At 34.8% G+C, this 13,698-nt stretch overlaps 1 protein-coding gene across 3 annotated transcripts in view; it reads right to left on the bottom strand.

The window, feature by feature from the left end:
- The window catches only part of LMF1 (lipase maturation factor 1), a 915,352-nt gene that overhangs the window by 820,358 nt on the left and 81,296 nt on the right, over positions 1–13,698 (bottom strand). The window lies entirely within an intron of this gene.

The raw sequence follows: 13,698 nt of genomic DNA, 5'->3' as shown, positions 1-13,698 counted from the left end.
AATTAATCTTCAAATATTTTGATAACTGTATATCAATAGAATTAGTTTCCCTTATAATCCTATTTATTGTATTTTACTCAATTAAAAGCATTATTCTAAAAAGAACACCATAGACTTCACTACGTATCTATGACACAAAAAAGGTTTGAAAATCCTGATCTAAAAGATAGTACAACTTGCAATATTATTTTTATCTTTAAGTTATGCTGCCTTTACTTGTAAACATAAAATTGATAATAAATAAGAATTTATAAATCAATTAACTCTATTCTCTGACTTCACTAAATCCATATATAATAATTCCAAAATACAAGTAGAAGATCCATGGCTAAAAACACTTTCCTATCCTTGGGATTTAATAACATCTTCCGAATGTATTTGTAGTATACACACCAGACTAAGAGAAGGGAATGTGCTAAGATTAAGGACAACTAAGAAATCTTGCAAAAGGTAGGACTTTTATTGAAATTTGAAGGAAGTCATGGAGTATAGATGAGAAGGTATAGAGTTCCACCAGAAATACCCGGAGAGTTGGCAGATAGGATGTCATGTGTGAGGATCAGCAAGGAGGCCAGAGTCACTGGAACACATAGTACATAAAAGGGAATGGAAAAGAAGGAAAAACTGTGCATCTTAAAAACTACTCAAACTGTACCTTAGAAGATTTTATTTAGCTATTCCCTTATTGTAACAATGTAGATACTTGATCTAACAGGAATCAGGAATGTCTTGGGAACTTTACATTACTCCACCCATACTTAGACATACTTTAGGGGAAGATAAAGGTGTAAACTCCTGATTGAACAATGAAAGTCCCTAACTCATCATACCTTATAGTAAAGCTAGAACCTTAAGATAGGTCTATTTTTAGATCTAATACAAAAAAGGTGTTAAGTACCTGTAAAGGTTAAATTAGTACCTAAAAATGTCAAGTAACTTACAAAAGATAAGCTTAACAAAGAGGCGTGAAGTACTCAGAAGATATAATCTAACCAGAGAAGGTGAGAACCAAAGGAGGTAAGAACTAAGAATGGGCAGTCCTGGAAAAAAGCATCTACTGTGATTGGTAGACGTGAAAATTTTGGGGAGGTGACATAAGAGAAAATTTCTTTAAAAGGAAGGGGTAAAAAGTCAGGAGGCAATTGAGTTCAGAATTGAGTTAGATTCTGAACTGAGTTCAGGAAATAGTTTTCAGTGGAGGACTGGAACCCAGCTTGGAGATGGTCTTGTGGTGAGTTATAAGACTGACTCCTCTTTCCCTTAGGCTCAGAGAGGTCAGTTTGGCCTAGGGCCTTTAACTACTGCTTGGCTCATCCTGAGCCAGAGCACTTTAAATTAATTCTCTCTCTCTCTCTCTCTCTCTCTCTCTCTCTCTCTCTCTCTCTCTCTCTCTCTCTCTCTCCCCCTCTCTCCCCTTCCCTTAATTCCTTCATTTGTAGTAATTAAAATCTCCATAAATCCCTAGCTGACTTGGGTATTTTCATATTTGGGAATTTCCCATGGCGACTACTTATTTAGATTTTTAAGTCAAAACACTAAAATTATCTTTACAGAAGCCAGGTTATGAAGGACTTGAAAAGTCAAACAGAGGATTTTATATTTGATACTGCATGCAATTAGGGAGCCACGCACAATAAAAAGAAAATTGACAAGGTCAGACCTATATTTTAGGAAGATAAATTTAAATCTGACAGCTGAGTGGAGGATGGATTAGAGAGTAACTCAAGACAAGGAGACCAATGAGCAGACTACTACAACAATCCAGGCATGAGGTGAAAAATGCCTAGACCAGGGTGATTGTAGTGTTAAAAAAGAGAAAGATAACTATAAAAGACATTTATGAAAGTAGAAGTGACAGGCCTTGGAAACTAATTTAATATATGGAGAGTAAGAGAGAGTGAAGAGGCAAGTAGGACACCTAAGTTGATGAGTCTGAGTAAATGGGAACATGATAGTATTCTCAACAATAACAGGGAAGTTTGGAAGAAGAATGGGTGTAAGGAGAAAAATAATGAGTTATGCTCTGGACCCACTAGAGTGAGAAGGTCTATGAGGTGTCCACTTTAAGATATCCAATAGGAAGCATTTCTCCCTATAAATCAGATTATCATTAATACCTCAGTAAAGAGGAAAGAGCACTTAACTTAAAATCAGAAGATCTGAGTTAAAGCTGAAAGAGATGTTGGAGATTATTTAGTCCAATACCCTCATGTTAAAAAAGGTAAGAAACTGAGGGTCAGAGAAAAGCTGGCATTACTCTGGTTCACACAGATAGTAAGAAACAGAGATAGAGTTATTATGGAACTAGTAATCCTAACATACACACCCAGAAGGGGTCTCTCTTTCATCTAAGGAACTGTCCAATTTATAAGGCACCCTTCCCACAACCGCTAAAAAGAACTTAGTTTAGTGCCTGGCACATAGTAGAGTTCAGTGCCTGGCACATAGTAGATATTTAAAAAATATTTATTATTAATTGATTGATTAGGTCTGTCACTAGGTTGTTAAAAGACCTGATCCCACTGGCTTCCAAGAGACCAGCACCTACTCCCACTACTAGAACATGTACAAAGAAATAAAGGTTGTGTAAGGCAAGGGCAGTGCTATTGTATCTGAGGTTACTGATGAAGCTTCTAGTTATCTCTATGGAATAATAAATTCATTAACCAACTAATCCCTGATGATCCCATAGTTGATCTGATAGCATATTATCTCCATTAGATCCTCCATGTGGATTAATCATTTCCATTAGCCCCTCTATCATTAAAGGGGTCCATATCAGACTATGCTTTAGTATCAATTTATTAATCTGTACTTTGGAAGTTCAGACACTCAGTTTTAAATCTAATTTCTGTAATCTGGCAGAGACCTCTCCAATTTGGAAATAAAATGGATTGGAATAATGTATTGTGCTGGTTTTATTATAAGGATGTGAAAACCTCAGATCAAAAAAAAACAAACAAACAAAAAACCCATTGTTTTTTAATTCAGTTAGTCAATAAACATTTTTTAAGATAAATGAGGATAATAACACCTATCTCACAGAGTTGTTTTGAGGATTAAATGAGATTTATCATAGTAGCTAGCATACAATAGATGCTTACCAACTGTTTGTTCCCTTCCCCTAATAAGTGCAGGGCAATATGCTAAGCAATGCATTCAGTCTAATAAATGGAGGAGACAACATGAAAACAATTATGTAAAATAGAATATATAAAGTATAAATTTGAGATAATCACAGAAGAAAGACACTAGAATTAAATGGGAATCATAAAAGGGTTTTTGTTGAAGAATTTTGCTGTTAGATCTGAGATCATCTAGATGTGACTACTTGATTTTACTAATTCTTAGTTTCTTTATCTATAAAATGGTCACAACACTTGGACTTTATAAACTGTAAAACATGACATAAATGAGAGCTATCACATAAAGTTCATTATTGCCACATTTTCACTAACATTCTCACAGCACTCATGACAGTTTAGAATTATATTTCTAAAGGTGATACTAAGACCACCAGATATCAAAATCTAGCTTTTATTTAGCCTCAGAGCAAAACAAAACAACTTCCAGAAATCCTTTCTTATATTCTAATTTTCATCACTATTTATTCTCATTCTAATTTTTCCTTTGGCCTAATAATTTTTATTATTATTAAAACTAATGTTCACATTCACAAAATGCAATAATGTTTCTCAATGTAAAGAGTAATATAAAGGAAATGGTTACTACTTCAAAAAGAATTATATCCCCAAAGAAAAAATCCCAACAAAATGTGCAGATTCTTACTGTGAGTCAAGTTATAGGCGCAATGGAGAGTTTATATTAAAATTAGTGATTTGGTTCAATGAAGCAAACTAGGGGATGGGGGGTGGGAGGGGAGGTCCACTACTGTTAAAAAATACTTCTGTTGTAAGAGTAATAAGTTCTGTTTCTGGTTCCAATTCACCAAGGCCTCCAGGGTCATTCACCTTTAATAAAATTGGGTTAAGGAGAGAGGAATTTAAAATGCTATTGGCCTTCAAAATTGTGACTTTAACAAGTCACTATGGTTTTCTACTTCAGCAAAATACTAAACAAGCCAGAATAAGCATCAGAGGTTTTTAAAGACATTACAAGCCCGCAATTAATAAAGCTAATATTTGATGTACCAAAGAAGAAGAAAAAATGATTCTCACATTATCAGAATATTAGGTCATAATCAAATGTTAAAGTTAAGAGGGACATTGAGATGATCTAATCCAATCATTTTATCATGCAAATAGAAAATTCAGGACCAACATAGGAAATGACTTGTCAAAGTCACTAGGTTTTCAGCTTGCAATTGACTTCAATATTTTTCCAATAGCAACATTTGCATTAATTTCCTAAACTATAAGCAAGATTTGATCATAAAGACCAAACCAATGATTGTCTAACTGAATAAATCATAAAACTAATGGTAGTTCACACCAGTTATTGAAGTATAAAATGAATTTCTAATCTTACATTTCTACTGCAAAATCTAACTATTTTTTATTGTTATATATCCTGCTAATCATTCAGGAAACATTTATCAAGAACTATGAAAAAGAAGGTATTTTTAACAGTATTGTGGATAAAAAGAATACAACTCAATCCCTCTTCTTTTGTCTTATTGTCTACTAGAGATAAGATACTATATATTCTAATACCAAGTTGCTAAATTGAAAGTATAAAATGTTTTGTTTTGTTTTTTTCCCAAGGAGAGAGAAGTTGAAACCAACTGGAGAAAACAGGAAAACTTTCTTAGAAGACACTTCATACTAAATGAACTCTGAAGAAATAAGAATTATGTAGGAAAAGAACATTATAAGAAGGAATGACATGTGTGAAGGAGAAAGGGCAAGAAATGATAGGACATGTTCTAGGAATACTAAATAGTTTGGGAACAAGACACTAACTCCCTATTCCAAATCATTTGTGATTCCTGTCATCGGTCAACAGGAGCTGCAAAAGGTCATCAACCTTAGCAACCCCTGATCTAATTAGTAACAGCTACAGAGCTGAATTTCCCATTTGATTAAGATCCAATTCTCTTACATTGTTATACATAACAAACTATCTTACCTAAGATTTTTTAAAAACAACTTTTGAAAAGTGAAATTTATAAATTGTATAGAGTATATCTATAACTGTATATGAACTTTAACACACTGATCTCTACAAACTGTCAAAATAACACTGCTTTTCATTTGAAGGAAAAAATTCATTTGGCCACACAGAAGCTTTATTAAAAGCTTCTAATTTTTTTCTCTTTTTTCTCATATTTTCAAATAGAGCTGTATTAGCCCTAGAAAGATTTATACTTGAAAGCTAAAAGTATTGCTTATATTTTTAAATGTACCTGAGTGAGAAGAGAATGAGTGTAAGAAGTGAGAAGTAAAATGGGTGATTTGACACCTCAAATTAAAATCTGAGAACATGAAAATAGACAAAATTTCAGACTAAAAAACAAAAAGGTTATTCCTCCCCCTTCACTATAGAAATATAAAAATGGCTGTGAATCAACAAGAATAAATGAACATTTCAAACAATGATAACCATTGAGAATACAGGCAAGTTACCCTTTAAGTTACTATTACATATCTCTATTTTTCTAATTAATCTTGCTGGGAAAAAAAAGTACCAAGGGATTTCAACTTCAGTTAAAAATAATTCAAGATATTCCATAAATATTACTTTTTTAAAAAAATTCAACTTGGAAAATGTAATTGAATCAGATTTAATTGTTCTCCCTTTCAGATAAAATGTTGAAATACTAAAAGAGAAGCAACTCAGAATTGCTGTTTTCTCTAATGGCTTTTGTTTAACCTAGTTAAACTTCTACATTATTGCATAGAAACCTTACAAATAGTAAAAAATAAAATGAAGTACATGTTGAAGTAATATTCAAATGGTATAGCTATTCTCTCTCTTTCCTTTTATAAACTAAAAGTATTTTACAGAAAAGCTTATAAAACCAAGCAGACCATTTCATTAGAACAAGGATAGACTGGAAGGGAGGAAAAGAAAAAAAATTCCTATAAAGTTTAAGAACCAATGGACACTCAAAAATAACATAAAATGAAGCAACGTATTATACATATCCTTTGGTACTATTTTCTCCTCAAACTCTCCAAAAAGCAACTAAGAGGTTAGCAAATATGCATGTAAACTGAGATAAGTAGGTTTTGCCATTTCAATCATCTTGGACTTTAGTTTTGTTTTAAAAGGAAGCCTGAGTTAAAAAAAAGCACTGGTAAGGCGTAATTTACCTTAATTAACACAGTAATAAGCTAGACAATTTTCAAAAAGTGATAATCAAATTTCCCTCAAAGTGCTACACAATCTATAACTGCTAAGCAGTTTAGAAAAATCTAAATCAGTCCCTGTGCCATATGCAATGTAAACAAGGGAAGAGGGAATTGGAAAATATATATACACTATGGAAACTGCATAAACTATACACTAGACATATAATATTGCACATGGCATAGCAATTTAGAAGAAAAGACATTATTATAAACTGGCATATAGAGAAAAGCCATAAATAACAACATTTGAGTAAAAAAAAGAAAACAAAAAAATAGCAACACTTTCAAAGTACAAATTTAAGAAGCAATTTTATCACTGGAACACTAAGGTAATAATCCTGGAACCAACAAGACAAGTCTTTTCCTTAAATGTTAAAAACTGCTTTTTACTCTGAGAAGTATTCTAAGTTTCTTCTTAAATTTTCTTTGCAGTCCTCAAAAAGAGGCCACAAATACTAAGTCACATCCTTGATTTCAAATGGTAAAAGAAAGATCTCTGAAATATTAAAGCAGAAAGAATTACAGGAAGTTAAGAACCTGGCTACAATTAAGACTTTTAACAGACAAACCATATGGTACAGACACCCCAAAGTCAACAGAGGGTGCAAAGAGATACCAGAACTTGCTTTTTATGTTCTCGTCAGGTAAGAAACTGCTCAATGAAGCAGCGCTATGAACAGGGCCAAAATAAGAGAGATGGGAAAGGTCAAGATACATATTATCAGGGAAAAGTATATAATAACAAAAGCTATGGGAGACAGGACTCTAATAGCAAGCAGTGCTGCTCTCACTGCAGACTGAGAACACAGGCAACCCCAGACCTGAAATCCATGGAAGCAGCAATAGCTTCTGGAGCAAAACTGCATTATTCAGAAGTAGTAATGAGGAATAATCATTATACCTCATGATGCCAGGCTCTAGCATTACCTAGTAAAAAATAAATAAATTTGAGAGGTACCCCAGGGAGGAAACATGAGGGCATGAGCATAAAGGGCAAAAAGGGAGATGGTAGAAAGAAGAAAGAAAACTTTAAAATTTTAGTGGTGGAGAAACAGATAGTTGGGCAAGATGCCAAGGGAAGCAACTTAAGTACTAAACAAAAGTCTATAATTGATATGGAGGGAGAAATTACACACCTAATAGCAGACATGAAACATGACATTTATGGCTCACAGCACAGGGGCACACATGCATGGAGAAAAGCAAAGAACAGATTAAAACCTTTTTGGAAAATTTCTTAGCTTGCAGAATGGGTCTAGGGAGTGGAAAATCAAACAGGGCTAGCAAATCTTGAAAACAGCAATATAAGTATCCAGGTCATTTTGACAAAGCAGCCAAATGATACATTTTTGCAAATGATCTTGAAATGGATACATTTATACATCAAGAAGGGGAAAGAAAGAGAAATGAGGCGAGAACTAATTTAAATCCAAAAGCCAAAGACTTTTACTAATGAGATCTTATCCAAAATCTTATAATACTCAAAGATAACAGTCCTGGGGATGGGTTTAGCACAGATCAATACCAAACTTCCAATCGCTGTCTATTCCCTGAACTAGAGACTGCAAAACAATTGAAGGGAATGGGAACAGAAGAGTCTTTGATAGTGAAAGATCATTCAAGCAATTCGCAAATTGAAATTAACACAAGCACAAACCTTTCCTCTGAGCAAGCTGTTAGCTCACAGACAGCAGTGGCCCAAAGTGATACAAAGCTAGTTAATAATAGTGCATTGAATAAGAATTGAATAACTAAAGAAGGGATAGAAAATTAAAAATAACATCTACAAAACCTGATACATCTACTAGTTATACATATGCATTACAAACCATGGGGCAAGAAGAAGGTTCTGATGATAATGGGAAACCTGTGCATGCAAACACCATAATATCTAATTTATGAGAGACTCCAAAACCAGATCTTGGGACAGCCGTGGGAGGACACGGTTACAAACCTCTCAGTGATACAGGGGAGAATGGATCTATATTGAAGTCATTCCCAGAAGATACCACCATAGAGGTAATGGTTTCTATGCAACAGATTCACAAGAGGGAGTAGATAAACCAGAACCTAATATATCGTAGAACCTGTGCACTCCAGTAACATAATAGCAGATCCGCAGGAAGCAGTAAACCCACAAGAATCAAATTTGTCACCACATAACACAGAATTAGAGCATATTACTTGGCAACAGCTAAAAAAAGAAAATATAGAAATCACTGAAATAGGGTCAGACCAAGACATAAAACCTGATTTAATACCTGACACAGAATTACATGTCACTGAAAGAAAGCTAGTAAAAGACATGGAGAGTACAGAAAACAGTGACCAAGAGTCAGACTCAGACCCAGATGATACAGTACCAAATGGTAAAATAATAGGTGACCAAAACAGATACAGTAACAAATGGTAAAATAATAGTTGACCAAAACAGTGATGAAAAACAAGAACCCTCTATCAGTACTTCAAGCTCTATGATAAAGTTCACAAAGATTTAGATGAGTGGGACACAAATTGGCATAGTAAACACCTGAATTCAGAACAAACAATCTTTTCTGAATTTGATTCTGAAGAACCATTTGAAAAGGCAGGGAACTCTATCAGCAGAGGAAATACTGTATATTACAGGAGTCAGTAGTTATGGAGAATTTTGTAAGAAATATGACTTAGGGGACAGTGACACTGAATTGGATATAATACAATAGAGAACAAACTGAAGGAGAGATAGGCAATGAAATACTATTATCACATCTGCTTCAATCAACCTTGAGCATCCCATAACACAACCGATACCATTCATTGAGAAGACTTGGTTCCAGGACTGGTTTGAGTTCCATAGGGTAGCAAATGACATGAAACCTTATAAGAACCCAGACTGGTACTCAAAATAAAATCACATGATCCATTAAGAAACCTTATTCAATCAGGAAAACCCCTAAGCCATAATGACAAACCCTGGCTGCCAAACTGAGACAAGTCCACGAACCCCAGTAAATGTAGATGAGAAACATCCAAGATGCTATTGGAGCATCTTACCCAAAAAAAATTATTGCATGACACTGAAACAGAATAATGCCCAACAAGGATAGTATAAATTTGGGTTAGTTAGATCAGGGAGGATTAGCGTAGCCTGTGAAACACAGGAAAAGCAGTTCCTTGCAGAACCTGGGAGTTTATTTGGGTAGATTTAGAATCCCTTAGAATTAGTTAACATATATACAAATATCCATCTCAAGCCTAGACTAAAATCATTAACCTCTACAATCAACCACATAGGAATATAATATTTGCCTTACAATCACACATTAAGAAAGATACCTACATTCATTATATTAAAAAAAATCTCGCTTGCACACATGAAGATGGCACAAACATCCTGTATAAAGTTTCACTCACATGCATCAACATATTCACTTTTACATGCATGCACACATTAATCTTACACACATGCATGATCCTGTAGTTCCTGATACGAAAGATCGTTTTTCAAGGTGAGACAACAGATAACTATGTATCCTGTAAAGGAGAAGGTACCCTGGACCTGTAACTACTTCAAGCAACACCAAAGGATGGAAGACACATTGACAACTGGAAAGAACTTTGAATCAAAGACATTATAGGGAATAAGCCTCAGGAAAATGGATCATGTGAGATCAATTGCCGATCACATTAAGTTCACATATAGGGAATTGTATCCACATAGACATTGGAATAAATATGCATCCACCACAACATATCAATAACACGAATAAATTTCACACTGACATTAGGGGCTGTGCCATAAATAAGGACAACCCATAAATTGTATATCTGTAAATAGATCTTTAGTACCAAAGGATGTATATATGTATATAAATACCATGTAATACATGTAAATGTGTACATATGTAGCATACTAATGATCTGATCATTGAATATAGAGAAAAAGAAAAGAGTTAACATACTAACCATTAGTAGACAGGGACAGAATAGTTTAGGGTGGAAAAGGGAATGTTGAAACTAGAGTGGTAACATAGGGACAAAATAAATCAGATTTCATTTGGATACAAGTTAATATATATACATATAACTGTTATGAATTGTTACATTGGAATTAGCATTACATAAGGCATAGGATAGTTCAATTTCACATAAGAGTTAAAGTTTATATTGATTGCAATAGGAATAACCTTTGTATTAAGAAATTGTTATATTGTAAAACTTCGTTGGCACATAATACTAACCCTCTTCCCACAATTCAGTCTTATCATAAGATAGGACCTTAGATTAGCAAACAGAGAGAATAGGATAAAATTTGTTATTTTGGGAGGGGGGAGGTTAGATGGGAACAATAAGTAACATAGATTAGAATAGACATAGAAGGTAAGTAACTGGTGTGGGCCAGGATGGCACCACGTGAACAACAGGAAATGGAGGACTTGTGACGAGGTTGGCACTAAAGAAAAGTGCCAGATTGAAGAATGTGTGGGACTGATCACCTCAATGGGGGAGGGGCCCCAGGAGTTTGGAATCTTGAGGAAAGTAAAAGATTCTGGCTGGGAGAGGAGTTGGTCACTCAGTCTTGAGAAGCCAGAGAGAGAAGGTGGAAAAAGACTTTCTCCTGAGGATTACTCACTTTTTCCTGCTTGTGACTAAAAATCTTTCCCCGCAACATTTCCCAATTGTAAAGACTATTGAAGAGGAAATCTGAGAAAGACATTTTAAATCTCTGTCAGACTTTACCTCAGCTCCTGTTACCTGCAATCTGAACTGTCGCCAAGAGGCCAAACCCAGGGTGAGTCAACCTGTCTTTCTCTTAGGGGGCTCAGGCTGCCAAGGCCTGAGTTCCCTCCAAACTCAATGAGGGAAGAAATGGGTTTAGATAGAGACAGGGATACCTTGAATACAGTAGTAGAGAAGACATAAGGAATTTATTCAGATAGAGGGTAGAGAAGTAATCTGATTATGATATGATATATATGTAAATATGATATAGAACAATATATATGTATGATATAATATGTATGTGTATGAATGATGTGAAAAAATCAATCAAGGGCTGAAAGAGAGGGTTGCACTGAGAAAAAAAGGAGAGATAGAAAGCAGTAAATTATATAACATAAAGAGGCATGAAAAATCATTCTGGAGAAGGGAGGATAAGGGTGGTGACAAGCAATACTTAAATTTTACCCACATCATAAAGGGCTCAGAGAGGGTAAAACAAGGTGCTCAAGGAGGAAATAGATAGTAGGACCATATTAGTGGGGGATCTCAACTTTCCCCTTTCATAACTAGATAAATCGAACTGAAAAATAAATAAGAAATTTAGTTTCCCCTTTAGAAATCTAGACACTATGCCATTTGGTGCATAAATGTTTAGTAATGATACTACTTCATTGTTTATAGTACATCTTAGCAAAATATAATTTCTTTCCTCATCTCTTTTAATCAGATCAATTTCTACTTTAGTTTTGTCTGGTATCATGATTGCTACTCCTGCTTTTTTTACTGTAGATGATGCATAATAAATTCTGCTCCGGTCTTTTACCTTGAATCTGTGTGTGTCACTCTGCCTCAAATTTGTTTCCTGTAAACAACATAGAGTAGGATTCTGGTTTTTAATCCACACTGCTATCTACTTCAATTTTATGGGTGAATTCATCCCATTCACATTAAGCATTATGATTACTAACTTTGTATTGACTTCCATCATATTATCCCTTTTAAATCCTGCTCTATTCCCTTTCTGTTCCTCCTCACCAGTATTTTGCTTTTTTTCACCCCTCCCCACTTCCCCCATCCCTCTAATTACCTTCACTTTTCCTTTGTCTTATACCCTTCTACTTCTCTGTGGGGTAAGATAAAATTCTATACCCCACTGAGTATATTTGTTTTACCCTTTCTGAGTCAGTTATGTTAAAAATAAAGTTTAAACATTGTCTGTCACCACCCTTATTCTCCCCTCTATATAATGATTTTCCACGTCTCTTTGTGTTTCTCCTTGTTGGTTCTTTCACTCCTGTATTTATTTGTGGGCAGAGAGGATTCTCATGGTGGACAGGGCTGCTCAGGATTACTCCACCATCCTGGCTCCACCCCAAGAAGTAGCCTTCTCCATTCTTTACAGGTGGCCTGCTAAATGTATTTTTAAGGGGAAAAAACTTGGAAGAATATTGTTGCCTGCCAATTCTTGCAGTCTGGATGCAATATATGAAAGGTGAAATTTATATAAATAGCACACTACTACTGCATTTGACCAGATTTTTTTTTTAAACCCTTACCTTCTGTCTTGAAATCAATACTGTGTATTGGTCCCAAGGCAGAAGAAGTGGTAAGGGCTAGGCAATGGGAGTTAAGTGACTTGCCCAGGGTCACACAGCTGGGAAGAGTCTGAGGCCAGATTTGAACCTAGGACCCCCCATCTCTAGGCCTGGCTCTCAATCCACTGAGCTACCGAGCTGCCACCGACCAGATTATTTTTTGAACTATACTAATGTTGGAAAAATACTTTCAAATGTTACAAAACACAAACTGTATTCATGTATTTGGTCTAAGAATGCAGTCTTGGATTCTACCAAATATTGCCTTTCTCTGACATGCTGCAAAGACTTTTTTAGCAAAACAACCTCCATCTTTCTTTTCTGCTTCAATTTCATCTGTCTTCTGCAAAATGTTGAAGCAATTGTACTGCTTAGAAATATGTTAGATTTTTTAAAAAGCTAATTTGTGAAAGGGGGAAATTTTCAGAAGTCCACATATATGATAAAAAAATTAAAAATTGAGGAAAGAGTAACTACTGATAGTAACAGATTAGAATTAAGCCAGGGCAGCTAGGTGAATAGAGTGGCCAGGGGTGACAGGAAGATTCAGTTTCATGAGTTTAAATCCAACCTCAGACACTTACTAGCTATGTGACCCTGTAAGTTGCTTAGCCTTTTTTTGCCTCAGTTTTATTATCTATAAAATGAGCGAGCTGGAGAAGGAAATACAAAACCACTCCAGTATTTTTTCCAAGAAAACCCCAAATGAGGTCATGAAGAATCAGACACAACTGAAAAACTACTGAACAATAATGATAAAAGTCCAATGAAATAAAGTTCCACTTGGCAAAAACTGTATCATTAAACTTGGCATGTGCATGTGTGTTTGGGGGGGAATAGAGGAGAGGAGAGTTAAGTTCTCCTATCTTTCTGGAAATTAATATTTTCTGTATCTGCCTGACAATGTCAAAGGCGGTAAAATTAGAAATTAGATAACTTCAATTTATAATAAATCTACAGATTCATATTTATTGTCCGAGCGAAGTTTAACTGTTTAATCAATAGCTCAGACTTCCATTTGTTTCTTATAATTAAATTTGTAATTAGTGGCTAAATAAAGTACTCTTTTTAAATACAGTATGCCA

Source organism: Monodelphis domestica, chromosome 7 (assembly GCF_027887165.1).
Source record: "Monodelphis domestica isolate mMonDom1 chromosome 7, mMonDom1.pri, whole genome shotgun sequence".
NCBI classification, from domain to species: domain Eukaryota; kingdom Metazoa; phylum Chordata; class Mammalia; order Didelphimorphia; family Didelphidae; genus Monodelphis; species Monodelphis domestica.
The sequence above is the reverse complement of the archived record's forward strand: the minus strand, read 5'-3'. Positions and strand labels throughout refer to the sequence as shown.